Here is a 13,688-nt window from a genome sequence, read left to right on the forward strand (position 1 = left end):
GGCCCTCCTCCCAGTCTTCCTCCTGTGTGCATCCCTATGTTATCTGTCTGGATATCCAATTCTCATGTAAAGGCTCTTGTTGGAATGCATTAGACTAGTCCTAATTGGTCCCATTCTCACTTCTTTAGAGACTCCTCCATAGGCACCGGTCTGAAGTATGAGTTTATGAGTTCAACTTTTGAATTTTAGAGGAACATGACTCACTCCATAACAGGAAGTAATTATGGGCCAAGTTCCCAGGTGTTGGCAGGGCTCTGTGGTGCACATGGAGTATCTGCATGATGAATGATCCCTCATGAATTTACAATCTACTTCTTTATTTCTGGTATTTACTTATTTTTTTACTTAAAGGGGAAAGCATGAACACAGTTCCCCACTATCACAAATAGTGTGGCAATGGAGAAATCCTAGGAGTCAGTCCATCTAAAGAGCAAGAGATGGGCCTCACCCTGCAAATGGTTCATTCATTCATCTACCTACCTGCCTACTTATTCGTCCTTTCTCTGTCTTCCTTCCTTCCTTCCTTCCTTCCTTCCTTCCTTCCTTCCTTTCTTTCTTTCTTTCTTTCTTTCTTTCTTTCTTTCTTTCTTTCTTTCTTTCTTTGTCTCTCTTTCATTCTCTCTCTGTCTCTCTGTCTCTATCTCTCTGTCTCTCACTTTCTTTCTATCTATCTACCTATAAGACCAAAGGACCTCAGTCTCCCCAGGACCACAGTCATCCAGGGTAGCCTGAAACTCAGTGGCTGGTGTCAGACTTGCAGGAGACCGCGCTGCTGCCTTCGCCTCCCAAGCTGCTAGGGCATCAGACATGCACAACCGTGGCCGGACTGCTTTTGTCTTTTAAAATCTTTGTTTGTGTCTGTCTATTTATTTGAGCCTCTGAATGTAATTTTAAAAACAACTACTTAACTTGTTTATTCATTTATGGTGCTGGGGGTTTGAAGCAGGGTCCCAGGCATGCTAACCAAGTGCTCTACCACTAGACTTGCAGACCAGCGAAGGTCTTAGGGCATTAAACAGGAGCAGGTGTCTCGCTCTGCTCCGGCTGTGGCAGCAGAACACCGCAGGCATGCTGGGTACTTATTCACCTTTATCTCTGCTTTTATGGCTGACTGAATCGTTTCATATAATGACTTAGGGGTGGGGAAGGGTTAAAGAGGTATGAGAAGCTGCTGTCCTCAGCAAGACAGATCTGGCTTAAAAAGGTATTTGCCTTTTGGTAACTTCTTGAGGTTGAAAGGCAAAGGTCAAGGCACCACATGATTGAGTTTCTGCTGATCAGCTCTGCAGAGTGTCACATAGCACACATCACTGTTTCTTTCTATGACAAAGGAATCTGATTCAAGTCACATATCATCTTGCTCTGGTACAACAGTGAGCTAGATCTAGAGCAAGCAAGCTGTCTGGTATGACTTCTCAGAAGGACACTAATCTTATCGGCTCATGATCCCTCCCTTCAATGTAGACCAAGGGTGTAAGTTTACAGTCCTGATAAGGACCCTCTGACTTGTCACATTTTTTTTATTTTACAAATTTAAGGAGCTAGACACAGGCGGAGGTGTTGGAGAAATAATCTTGATCGATACCCCCATCACAGATTTTAACTGCCCCAAAACCGAGGTCAGAAGCCACAGACTTACTTTCTGACCTGGGGTTCTTCCGGCAAGGGCACTTTTATGATAGATTCTACTCAACTGTGCGTGGGCACATGCTTACTTCTTTCAAAGCTTCATCTTTGTGAACAGGGATTCGAAGGCACAGAGGCTGTCATTTTGGGGAGGTTCAGCAAGACAACACACGAGTGAGACATTTTGGCCTTTGTGAAGTTCTTGTGAACCTAGTTAGTGCTCCAGCACAGAGCTTAATCTCGGGGAGCCTCAGAGCCCTGGGCTGGTCCCCCAGTGAATGGGCAGCAAGCTCAGAGTCAGGTTTCCAGGCAGGCAGCAGCCAGCAAGACGTGCCAAGGAGTGTTTTCTGTCAGTCTGATACCTGAGAGTGTTGCTCTGTGTCCAGCTTCTCTTTCTGCATTCTGTGCTGTTCTGATGCAAAAGGAGTCACAATGACAGGAATGCATTTAGTACTACATGCTGCTGAGAATAATTTGAAATGAGAGAAATTAGAAAGTTTACTTATAAAAAGGAGTCCAATCGGGTTGAATGAAGAAAACATAACATTTGACTTTATAACTAGTAAGGAGTAAATTGATGTTCTTTTCAAAGTATCTAATTTATTACTGTGAGACAAAGACTGAATGCGTATAAAAAATAATGGTCAATAAATTTGTTTCAATTCAGTTAAAATGTCCCACTAATCCTTCATCTATTCTATAACTTCTTGGATGTAGTAGACATAAACATGTCAGTGAACAGCCTTGTGAAATGTGCAGTGGTAACTCAGTGAGTCTCATCAGTTACAGGGAGGTACCTTTTGGAAAAGGGAAACCCAGGCCCATCCCTCGGAGAAGCAGCTCCCTAGAGTGCCTCTGTAGCAGGGACTGCAAACCAAGCACTGCCTTCCTCTCAGGAAGTAGAAGGTCTTCCTGAGGAGGGAGGTTTTTAAGCAAAGAACTTGCTACCTCCAATTTGCATTTTCAAAGTCAGACTTAATGTTTTCTTTCAATTCTTACATCAAATTCCTGGAAAGGCGTTTAGTCTTTCGAAAGGTAAAACTATGACAATCCAGCTTAAGGAGCTCAGTTAGATACTGTTTTTCCTGTTGGGTTAGAATAGACCAATATCAAAAATTTGGAGCCAAATTTGGAGCAAACTTTAATACTGGCCAGGATGAGGGGCACTGGCCATGTCCTTACCTGGGAACCTAGAGTATGGCACCAAATTCCATTAGTCAGTTTGATAAAGGCAAACCCGACTTCTCACCTTCATCTAATTAGGGGCAAGCATGTATCCTGACTTACTTTCTGCCTGCATACCTCCTGCCTACCATGTGATCAAGCACATACTGTGCAGCCGAGCAATCAATCTTCTTTACAGAAGCAAAAACACGTGGCTTGTTATCTTTTTTTATAAAAGATTTATTCATTTATTATATATAAGGATAATCCAAATGGCCTCTCTATCAACTAAATTGGCACAGCCTTCACCTGCTACTCAAACCCTAGGCTCCTCTCTGGCGATCTCGATGGTTTCCTTGGGGACAGAGTTCCCAGAGCAGCAGTCAGAGGTCAGTGTGGTGTCCATCAAACAAGACAGTCTGTCACATAGGGCAGCACTAGTCTTCTGGTGCCAGACTTAGAAGATCTAAGAGACTTTCATAAGGACGAGGACCCGGAGACACTGGCCTACACTGGCAGAAGCAAAAGGGACAGTCAGTTCTCCAGGGTCCTGTGTGTTCACATTTTGGGCAGGGTCCTGGCTGTGGGCAAGGCATGGGGCAGTCCTTTGTCTCCCAGTTTTGCTCAGCATTACACAGCATCACCCAGCATGACCTCGGTCCAGGTGGGATTGTCTGTGCCCCTTTGTCTTTTTTGGAGAAACCCTTAGGGCTGTTTCTAGGCGCTGGCACTTTCATTTATTATGAGAAGCCTTTTGAAAACATTTTAAATGCCATAGTCAGCAGATCTCTGAGGTGTTTGAGGGCCAGAATTTAACTCATTAAATATACCTGATTTTAAACAAACTTTGTTTCTGTTTTTAGTTACTCATTTCAGACTCAACCTGACAGCATCTATGAAGACTATATAATGGGGGTTATAAACTGGTCTCTTCTATAAGTTTGTTTTTGTAAATGAACTACATTCTTACATTGCATGGCTATAAACAGAGTTTTAAGCACATTAATGAGTTTGATCCATTATAAGGTAACTGACCATTAACTTGCATGTTTTAATTATCCTTAACAGTTTACAACAAGGTAGTAGCTTTTACAGAATTAGGATTTTACAGTTTTATCACTGTTTATTCCTGTTAAATTTTAGTCTTAAAATTTTGAATTGAAAAGTGTCTAGCAATAAAATAAAATTTTAAACCACTACTATAATCCACAGGGTGACTGGAACCTTACAAAACCATAAATGTAGTCCAGAGAGAGACTGACAACCTCATAGTACACCATTACAGAAAATTACAGATTTTTGTAGCTCAGTTTATTCAAATAGCTAAAGCTTAATAAAGAGGCTAGCCATAAATCTTTAAGTCAACTATTATGAACCTGTATGACTTCAGAGATTTACAAATCTTATTTACCAAATATAATTTATTTATTAGACATATGTTGTTTTTTATTTAAATTTTACTTTTTAGGATAAAAATTATCATGTAAAAACCCATCCTAAATCCAAAATATTGTACAGACCTGTTGTTGTTTCCTGAGTCTAAAAGTGAGATAAAGAGAGTTATTTCAGTTTACATATAAGTGTGTAGCAGCGCATCAAGTTTACCAAATGTCGATTTTAACCTTTTTATTACAAATTTTACAGTAGCCTTTTTTGCTTGGAATTTTACAGGTCCTCTGTCTCCTGTTGTATCCAATGAGCTTGCAGATTCTGAGAGAAAGACAGTTTACATTTTAGCAAGAGGTTTGGATATCCATGACCTTTAAAAGGGAATACACACACACACACACGTATGCATATATATATATATATATATATATATATATATATATATATATATATATGAAGTCAAAGATTTAAACATTTGTAATTGTTTAGCATCTTATTTTTTATATAAATCTTATTTTATTAAAAATTTCAACTAGGTGGGTAGGCAGAAGACAAAAGAGGCCCCACCCTCCACCACACTTGGGCAGAGCTGGCCCTGGCCCTCACTGGCTTTGCCACTTAGGAGAGCCACCCAGAACCTCACCTGGATAACATAGTAGAGCTGTCCCTGGTGTCATGGATGCAGGAGACCTGGCCAAGATGGAGTGGCATGAACACAGGAGAGCAGGCCCTGCCTATCACCTGGACAGAGCAAGAGAGCTGGCCATGGTGGCCAGGGCCCAGGAGAGTTGGTGGGCTGACCAACTCAGCTATCACCCAGACCCAGATGAGTTTGAGTTGGTCCACCCCAACATTGAGTCCCTCTGTGAGCTGCTGGAGCTCCACAACACAGCAGGATCTCTGAGAGGCATCCCAGTGAGGATACTGTAGCAGAAGCCAGAGGCTTCAAAACAGACCAGTGACTCATTGCAATCAACATTCATTTGCAAGTGAAGGTGTGTGGGCAGCAGGGCATATCCTACAACACACTACAGCTTCCACAGTAAGAGCTTCTCTTTTGTTTTGTTTAATCTTTTAAATTTGTTTTTATTTTTTGTTTTCTTTTGTGAGGGAGGTTGTAAGGGTAGAGGGGGGATATGGAGGGAGGAGGAGATGAGAGGTTTAGGCTGCATGATGCAAAATTCGTAATGAATCAATAAAAAGTTATAAGAAGACAAATTACAAAAGATTAAATAGCTGGAGACATCACAGTAAGTTAGCATTTGTTGTAAGAGGTCTTTTTAAAGGGGGACGTTAGAGAATGTCTGGAGCCTTTACTCAGGATTCATAACTGTTCCCCTGGCTGCATGGATGGATTTCCTCCTTGTACTTTCAGCTTTTAGCCTTATACCCTAGTTTCTCCAGAAGGCCCTGAGCCCTCAAGCAATCAGGAGTTAACTCCACAAAGCCAGCTGGGAGGAGCAAGTAGCTTAGGTGAAGGTCCAAAGATTTTATCGGTCATCTCCTTTTTTTTTGAAAAAACATTAACTTTTAATAAGCCTAGCTCTGATTACTTTAAGCAGACATATCTAGAGCTATAATGAGAGATTTGAGACAGAAGGTTTTATTTTATTCTGTAATCAGATTGTGTGTGTGTCAACCTGAAGGAGGCATCAACCTGAAAAGCTTTCTAAGTGTATTTTTCTTGTAAAGTCATCAAGATGCAGAATAACATAAATATCTGTAAACTAGAAGCCATTAAACAAAAAATCATAAAAAATAAACAAATAAAAAAAACCCAGACATCTATGGAAAATATTGGCTGTTTGCATTGATTTTTATGAACAGATTTTTCACTTTATCCGATAAGCTTACAAATCTTAAGGTGTAGACATTTTATAGGCTAGTTTGCAAATCTTGGAATAAGTTTATATTTTAGAGTTTACTAAAACCAGGAACAAGTATATGAGATAAGTCACAGTAACTCCTCCTGGGAGTAGCTGACTTTTCAGCTGTTTTAAAGCAGACAGTGTCTTTTCTCCGGCTGCTCTATTTTGTTCTCTCTCTTTCTGTCCTGGAGCCAGAAGAACTTTTTGTCCTTGGGCAGAAAGTCTGGAGGAAACTTTAAACAAACATGCTTGAGTCAGAAAAAGGAGGCCATAACCCAATTCCAGAGATTTTCAATAACATTGAATAGCATAAAACAATACTCTAATATTATCTGTATCCCAAAGACACCTGGATTCTTGTGAAACTGAATCCAATGATCAGAGAGGGACCTTGCTGAAATCCTGAAAAAAAAATCACACAGCATGTAACCCAGAGGGCTCTTAGGCATGCTTGGTTCAGTTCACGAGTCTGAAAAAACAAAACAAAGCAAAACAAAAAAAAAAAAAAAAAAACCTTATGAACACATTAGAAAACACAGATCCACAAAACAAGAGCAAACAATGAAATAAAAATCCCACAGAATGTTCACACAACCAGAGGTGACCAAACAACTATAGACATGTGGCGGCCACTTTCATTCATACAGCAGATCTAGTAGGACAAAAGGATGTCTCTTGTGTTCTGGAGTCTGGGTTTGTGATCCAGTCTGATGTCCTCTAGGTCTCCCTAAATATCCTGACTCCAGACAGAACAGAAAACCTCACTGCAGCCAATCAGGTCCAACTTTCAGATGTATGTTGGCAAGCAATCCTTAAGGTTTTGTTTTCAATTTGCATACTTGTAGCAGTTACAGTCTGGGTTCCCCCAGGCCTTTCAAGCCATTGCATACACAATAAATAGAGACATGAATGCAAATACATTTACCTTGGTGTACTGGCTGTTTTTTCGTGTCAACTTGACACAAGCTGGAGTTATCACAGAGAAAGGAGCCTCCCTTGAGGAAATGACTCCATCAGATCCAGCTGTAAGGCATTTTCTCAATTGGTGATCAAGGGTGGGAGGGCCTATGGTGGGTGGTGCCATGCTTGGGCTGGTAGTCTTGGGTTCTATAAGAAAGCAAATTGAGCAAGCCAGGAGAAGCAAGTCAGTAAGTGACATCCCTCCACGGCCTCTGCATCAGCTCCTGCTTCCTGGCCTGCTTGAGTTCTAGTCCTGACCTCCTCTGGTGATGAACAGCATTTTGGAAGTGTAAGCTGAACAAACCCTTTCCTCCTCAACTTGCTTCTTGGAAATATTTTGTGCAGGAATAGAAACCCTGACTAAGACAAATTGGTACCAGCATACTGGGTTATTCCTGTGACAACATGACTATGATTTGGGGAAGGACTGTGGAAGTACTTTGGAACTTTGAGCTAGAAGAGCCATTGAGATGTTAAGAGCTCTGCGGGATGTTCTGTAGGAGCTTGGAAAATAATTCTTTGAACTGTGCAAACACTGAAGGCCTGGTTTGTGAAATTTCAGAGGGAAGATTAAAGACTCTTATCAGGGCTATTGCTGTTCTGATTGTGAAGATTCTGTGGTTTTGGTTACCTGGGGCTGAAAAATCATCTGTGATTAATAAGATACCAGAACTACTAAAGCAAAACCTTTGCCTTACTGGAACTATTGATGCTGGCCAGCTGGAGCTAAGAAATTAGTGGTGATTAAGAAGAGACCAGCATCACTGAGGTGAAATCTGGGAAGTGTTTCCTGAGAGCACAAAGAAGCTGTGTTCCAGAGATAGCCAAGGCTGTACCTCTTGCTGTGGCTGGACTTGGTAATGTGTAAGAGTCACCCCAGGTGGTACTGGTCATGAAGAGCAGCTGAGGCTCTGCACTGTGAGAGGCCATGATAGGTCATTGGTGAAGGTGCAGCCTCAGTTACACTTGATACCCCAGGACTGAAGGGGTCATGCAAAGGAGTTGAGGCTTGGCCCCATGAAGGGAGCCTATGAGAGGCTATTGGTGAAGCCTAGTTGCAACAGAGGACAGCAGTGTTTTGGATATGCCAGTACCATGAGATGATCACCAAAAACAACAGCAGCAGTGGAACACAGGCAGCTGGAGCCTACAAGACAAGGTGTGTGCTTTAAAGGATAGAGCTGGAGAAATGAGTCAAATCCTTGGAGGAGCCCAGAAGTTTGTGAGTGGATCCCAGACATTGGACAGTTAGAGTTTGATTTTGATTGTGACTATGTCCTGATATTTTTCCCCTTGAAGTAGCCCACAGTTAAAAGACTTTGAATTGTAAAAAGATTGATGTTTAAAAGAGATTGGATATTTTAAAGAGAATGAAATCTTAATATGTAAGAATTTGTAAAGACTGTGGGACTTTTAAGGTTATTTAGATCTTGGAGATGAATAAGAAAATAAGGGTTGAGGCTTAATAGTGTTGTGTTTGTTCGTCAAGTTGACAAGGGGTCAGTTGTAATAGCTGGTTTTGTGTGTCAACTTGACACAAGCTAGAGTTATCACAGAGAAAGAAGCCTCCCTTGAGGAAATGCCTGCATTGGATTCAGCTGTAAGGCATTTTCTCAATTAGTGATCAAGAGTGGGATGGTCTATGGTGGGTGGTGCTGATAGACCCTGGGCTGGTAGACCTGGGTTCTATAAGAAAGCAGGCTGAGCAAGCCAGGGGAAGCAAGCCAGTAAGTAACATCCCTCCATGGCCTCTGCATCAGCTCCTGCTTCCTGACCTGTTTGAGTTCCAGTCCTGACTTCCTCTGGTGATGAACAATAGTGTGGAAGTGTAAGCTGAATAAACCCTTTCCCCCACCCCCAACTTGCTTCTTGGTCATGATGTTTTGTGCAGGAATAGAAACTCTGACTGAGACACTTGGAATAGTAATATTCTCACTCTCTTGTTGTGGATAGGTTAGTCACAGTCACTTCCCTGGGGATCTTTTCATTATATATATATATATGTGTGTGTGTGTGTGTGTGTGTGTGTGTGTGTGTGTGTATGTATGTATGTATATATACATAAACCTAACTACTTACTGTTCTGCTGTCCTGGAGTTTTTAGTCTCATAACATTTCATAACAAAAGTGCCAATAAAGACAATTTGCCAAATGCATTTTGCTTTTTGTTTTTGAGGCTGAGGGGAACATTAGCATGTAGTGCAAGGTAACCTTAAACTCATGGTGATCCTCCTTCATTAACTTCTTGAAAACTGAGATTATGGGCATATTCCACTGAAAGTACAATTTTAAAAATCTTTTATGTTCAATAAACTCTATTTGCAGTTCCAGGATTAAGCATATATTTCACTCCTATGAATAAGTGTTCTTGCTGCATGTTTGTATTTTCTGATGTTGGGGATCAAAGCAATCATCTTGAGCACACTAAGTAAGTGCTCAATCATTGGTCCACATCCCTGGCTCTGAATAATCCTTTCAGATTGCCCTTTTGCTTGTTTTTTTTTTTTTTTTTGAATATCTTTGTTTGCTTTCTCTTGCTGCAGTAGAGGATTACGATGAAGAGCAGCTGGGGAAGGAAAGGCTTATTTCATATTTCAGCTTACAGAGTGCCGTGAAGGGAAGAGAGGACTGAACCCAGAAGCAGGAACAGAGACAAAGGCCGTGGGGAGACACCACTTCCTGGCTTGCTTTCATAGTTCACTCAGACTACGCTCTTACATAATTAAGATCTACTTGCCTTGAATCTGTAGATTGCTTTTGGTAAGATTTTCACTATGTTAGTCCTACTGATCCATGAACATCTAAACTAAACGCTCTTGCCTGAATGTGAGGTATGTTCTTCTAGCTGGGAGATCTTTGCATCTTCTGATATTTTCCTAAATTTCTTTCTTCAGTGACCCTATTAGGGATACTCTGTTATGCTTGCAGACAGAAGTCCAGCATGTCTGTCCTCCGAGAGGCTTCACCTAGCATCTGACTCAGACAGTTGCAGAGATCCACACCCAAACAGTGGATGGAAGACTCTTGGGCACTCTCATGGAAGAGTTGGGGAGAGGATTGAGGGCCCAGAAAGGGTTTGGAAATTCATAGGGAGGCCAACAGAGTCAACTAACCTGGACCCTTGGAGCTCCCAGAGTCTGAATCACCAACCAAAGATCATACACAGACTGGACCTAGGCCTTTCTACACATATGTAGCCCATGTGCAGCTTGGGGTTCATGTGGGTTCTGAGCAACTGGAGCAGGGTCTATCTAAACGCTCTTGCCTGTATGTGAGGTATGTTCTTCTAGCTGGGCTGCCTTATCTGGCCTCACTGGGAGAGGATGAGTCTAGCCTCCCAGAGACTTGATGTGCCAGGGTGAGGGGGATACCTGGGGAGTGAGGAGCACCCTTTCAGAGGAGAAGGGTATGAGGAGATGGTAGGAGGGATTGTGGGAAGGGTGATCAGGATTAGGAACAGTGATCAGATGTAAAGTGAATTTAAAACAAAATGAAAGAAAACAAAACTACATCTCTAGGAGTTTCACCACCCACCTTGGGATGGAGCCTCCCACATCAAGTGACTCAGACGGGCATACAGACTCTCTGGTGGAGGCATTTGCCCAGTTGAGGTGACTCTTCTCAGATGAGCTTAGGTCATGCCAAGGAAAAACTGGCCATCACAATAAACTTGTTTTCTTCTAGGGTATAATACAAGACAGCATGGCAAACAGCAGGACTAGGAAGAGATACCAAGGACACCATGTGTTTGTTACATGAATAGCTCAGGCAGTAGAAGACAGTACATGACTTCAGCCCAAAGGCTGCAAGGGAGGATCTTGAGTTGGGTCTTAAAGAATAAGAGCTATGGGAGCAGGAAGAGGGGGAGAAGGGCTGGGGGCCTGAGTCAGGGTGAGCAATGGAGTCCAGGTTAGCATCGAGGACTCTGGGCTCAAACAGCATTGCCATTTGTTCTCTGGATGACTTCCACAAATTACTCCATCTCCTTGCTTGAACTGGGAACCTGCCATAGTACCTGCCTAAAAACCTGTGGATAGGAACAGGTGAGAAAACGTAAGTAAAAGGAGGGGACCATGTCCAGAAACGCAAAAGACCAATCAATCTAGCTTAAGTTAAAGAGAAAAAAATGATCATTACTGACATCTCTGTACTGAAAGTGGCTATTGAAGCAATGTTTTTGGAATGATTTTTTTTTCACATTTGTTATTTCCTTAATTGTTGTAATTTAATGTCTCCAATAAACTTTTAAAAATTATGTGTGTGAGTATAAGAATTTGTGTGTGTAAGTCAGAAGACAACGTGTGGAAATAGGTTTTTTTTTATCTACGTGAGTCATAGGATTGAATTTAGGTCTTTGAGCTTGAGGATAACCTTTATCCACTGACTCAACTTCTCCAGTAACCATACATAGGTGGTGACGTCACTTCCATTTTACAGAAGTGGAGATAGAGACTCACATAAGGTCAATGGTCTCCTCATAGTTATTCAGGCATTCTGCCCACAGAGCTTCATAATTTAAGCCTTTGCATTTTGTCTTAACAGTAAAACAACAAATGTAACAAACCCAATGGCTCAAGCTCTGAAATACTGAACAGCAGATAGTTTGGCCAAAGAGTACATCCTGATAGCGTGTTTTTCAGTCAGAGGTAGGTGTTTATTAATGGGACGTGGTTAGAACACATAGTGAGAAGGCCAGGAGTTGGTCAATCAAAAACAACATTCTTAGACTTTGCACCCCTTACAATCTAGTCATACATATGATTAGCCAATTCCAATCAATAAGGAATTGATTCAAATTAAATAGGAAATGCTTGAAGTTGGGCTTTTAAAATCACAACTCAATTTTTTCAAGAAGAGTAACTTCTGAGAACAAAGTAAACTGTAAGATGTACAGAAGGTCCTTGACGTTGACTCTCTAGAACTGATAAATATGCTCACAGTCCCTCCCTGCTGAGCCTCATCCATCCCCATCACAAGCAAGATATAGGAAAGGGGACAAGGTCCACAGAGGCACTGTAGCTCTACAGGAGTTACTGTATTCTCATTCAGCTTTCTGTGCTCAGAAAACAATGAGTTGCTCTTCTTTGGGGGGAGATGTTGGTTTGAAATAGGGTTAAAAAACAGGGGCTGTCCTCTATATTCCAGACTGACTGAAGACCACTATGTAGACCAGGCCTTGAGCTCTGGTGATCTTCCTGCTTCTGCCTCTTACGTGCTGAGATTGTGAGCCCACAGTTTGCTGGAGAAATGCATCTTCAGATGCTTCCCTGAAATGCATCTTCAGATGCTTCCCTTTGCATTTCATTTCACGTCTCCTTTACTTCTTCACAAGCTTTTTGGAAGCTCCCAGCGAGAGCCCAGGAAGGACACAGGTCTAGCATTTCCACAAGGCCAGATCAAGAAAGTACTGTCGGGCTGACAGAACCCTAGAATCAAAGAGGACAAAAGAAGAAAGAAGATGAACAGTTTCATTGTTGTGACAGGGGAGCTCTTCTTCTCACTCAGTTGCCCGGTTGGCCTTGAACTCTCCTGGGCTCAACCATGCCCAGCAGATATTAGGGAGACTCAAATGTAAAAGAGAGTTCCTGATGTGTAATGCGATGTCACCCCTTTCCTTAGGAGACCCCTCAAAATCTTCTGTCTTTCTCATCATTCATTATCCATAAAGCAGTTGCCTAAGTTCCTGGGGCACAGCATCCCAGGAGGCAACCTATAGAAGCCCCAGTGTTGGATTTGTTTTTGGAAAGTCTGGGGTAAGTATGAGGGTGAGGGTGGGAGAGATGGATGCATGCTGTCTTCACTAAGAGTTCTGTGACAGTTTTACTGTGCCTGAGTGTGTGACATCACTGTGATGCTACCCAGCATCTGCAACTTGATGGCCTGTGTTATCCAGTCAGTGAGATTGGCATCCTCAAGAACATCTCCAAGGCTCATCCTGTTGTAAGTATATCTGTTCCACACCCATTGGTAGTAATCATTTTGGGTGTAACTGGAACATCATCTTCTTGGAATCAGGATGATTCCTTAACTCGTTTTCTTCTCCACTGATGAGTAAGTAGCATATAGTACATCCAGTTCACAGTTACTTGGCCCAAGATGAGAAACTAGACTTTTCAGTTGGTTGGTTCTTTCACTTTTCTTTACCTATAATTATTCAATTTTAAATAAATGTTCTGGATTTTCTCCACAGATTTCAAGATGACACAACACCACCATTGCCTTAGCACCACAGACCCACCCTTAGAACTGAAGAATGGGCCAGTCACATTAGGGTGACTCAAATGTACAAGAGAGGTCCTGATGTTTAATGCAACATCACCCCTTTTTTAGGAGACCCCTCAATGTCTTCTGTCTTTCTCATCATTCATTACCCCAAAAGCAGTTGCCGAAGTTCCTGGGGCACAGCATCCCAGGAGGCATGCTATAGAGGCCCCAGTGATGGATTTGTTGGCTAGTTAGCCTGTCTTTTTGCTGTAACTGGGGCTACTCAAGAGGTTTTGCCTGTTTAACAAATGACTGACAGCTTCATGAAAGGAGCTGGGACTTCTCTGGAGGTTAAACAGGGGCAGGGATGAGGTCATGTGTATGTGACCTGGGTGATATTCCAGGGCCATTCTCAGGGGACAGTGTGCTTAGTTGAATACTTTGTTAATTCTGTATTGGAATACTCTGTATATTCAG

The sequence above is a fragment of the Micromys minutus genome (genome assembly GCF_963924665.1).
Source record: "Micromys minutus genome assembly, chromosome: 17".
NCBI lineage: Eukaryota > Metazoa > Chordata > Mammalia > Rodentia > Muridae > Micromys > Micromys minutus.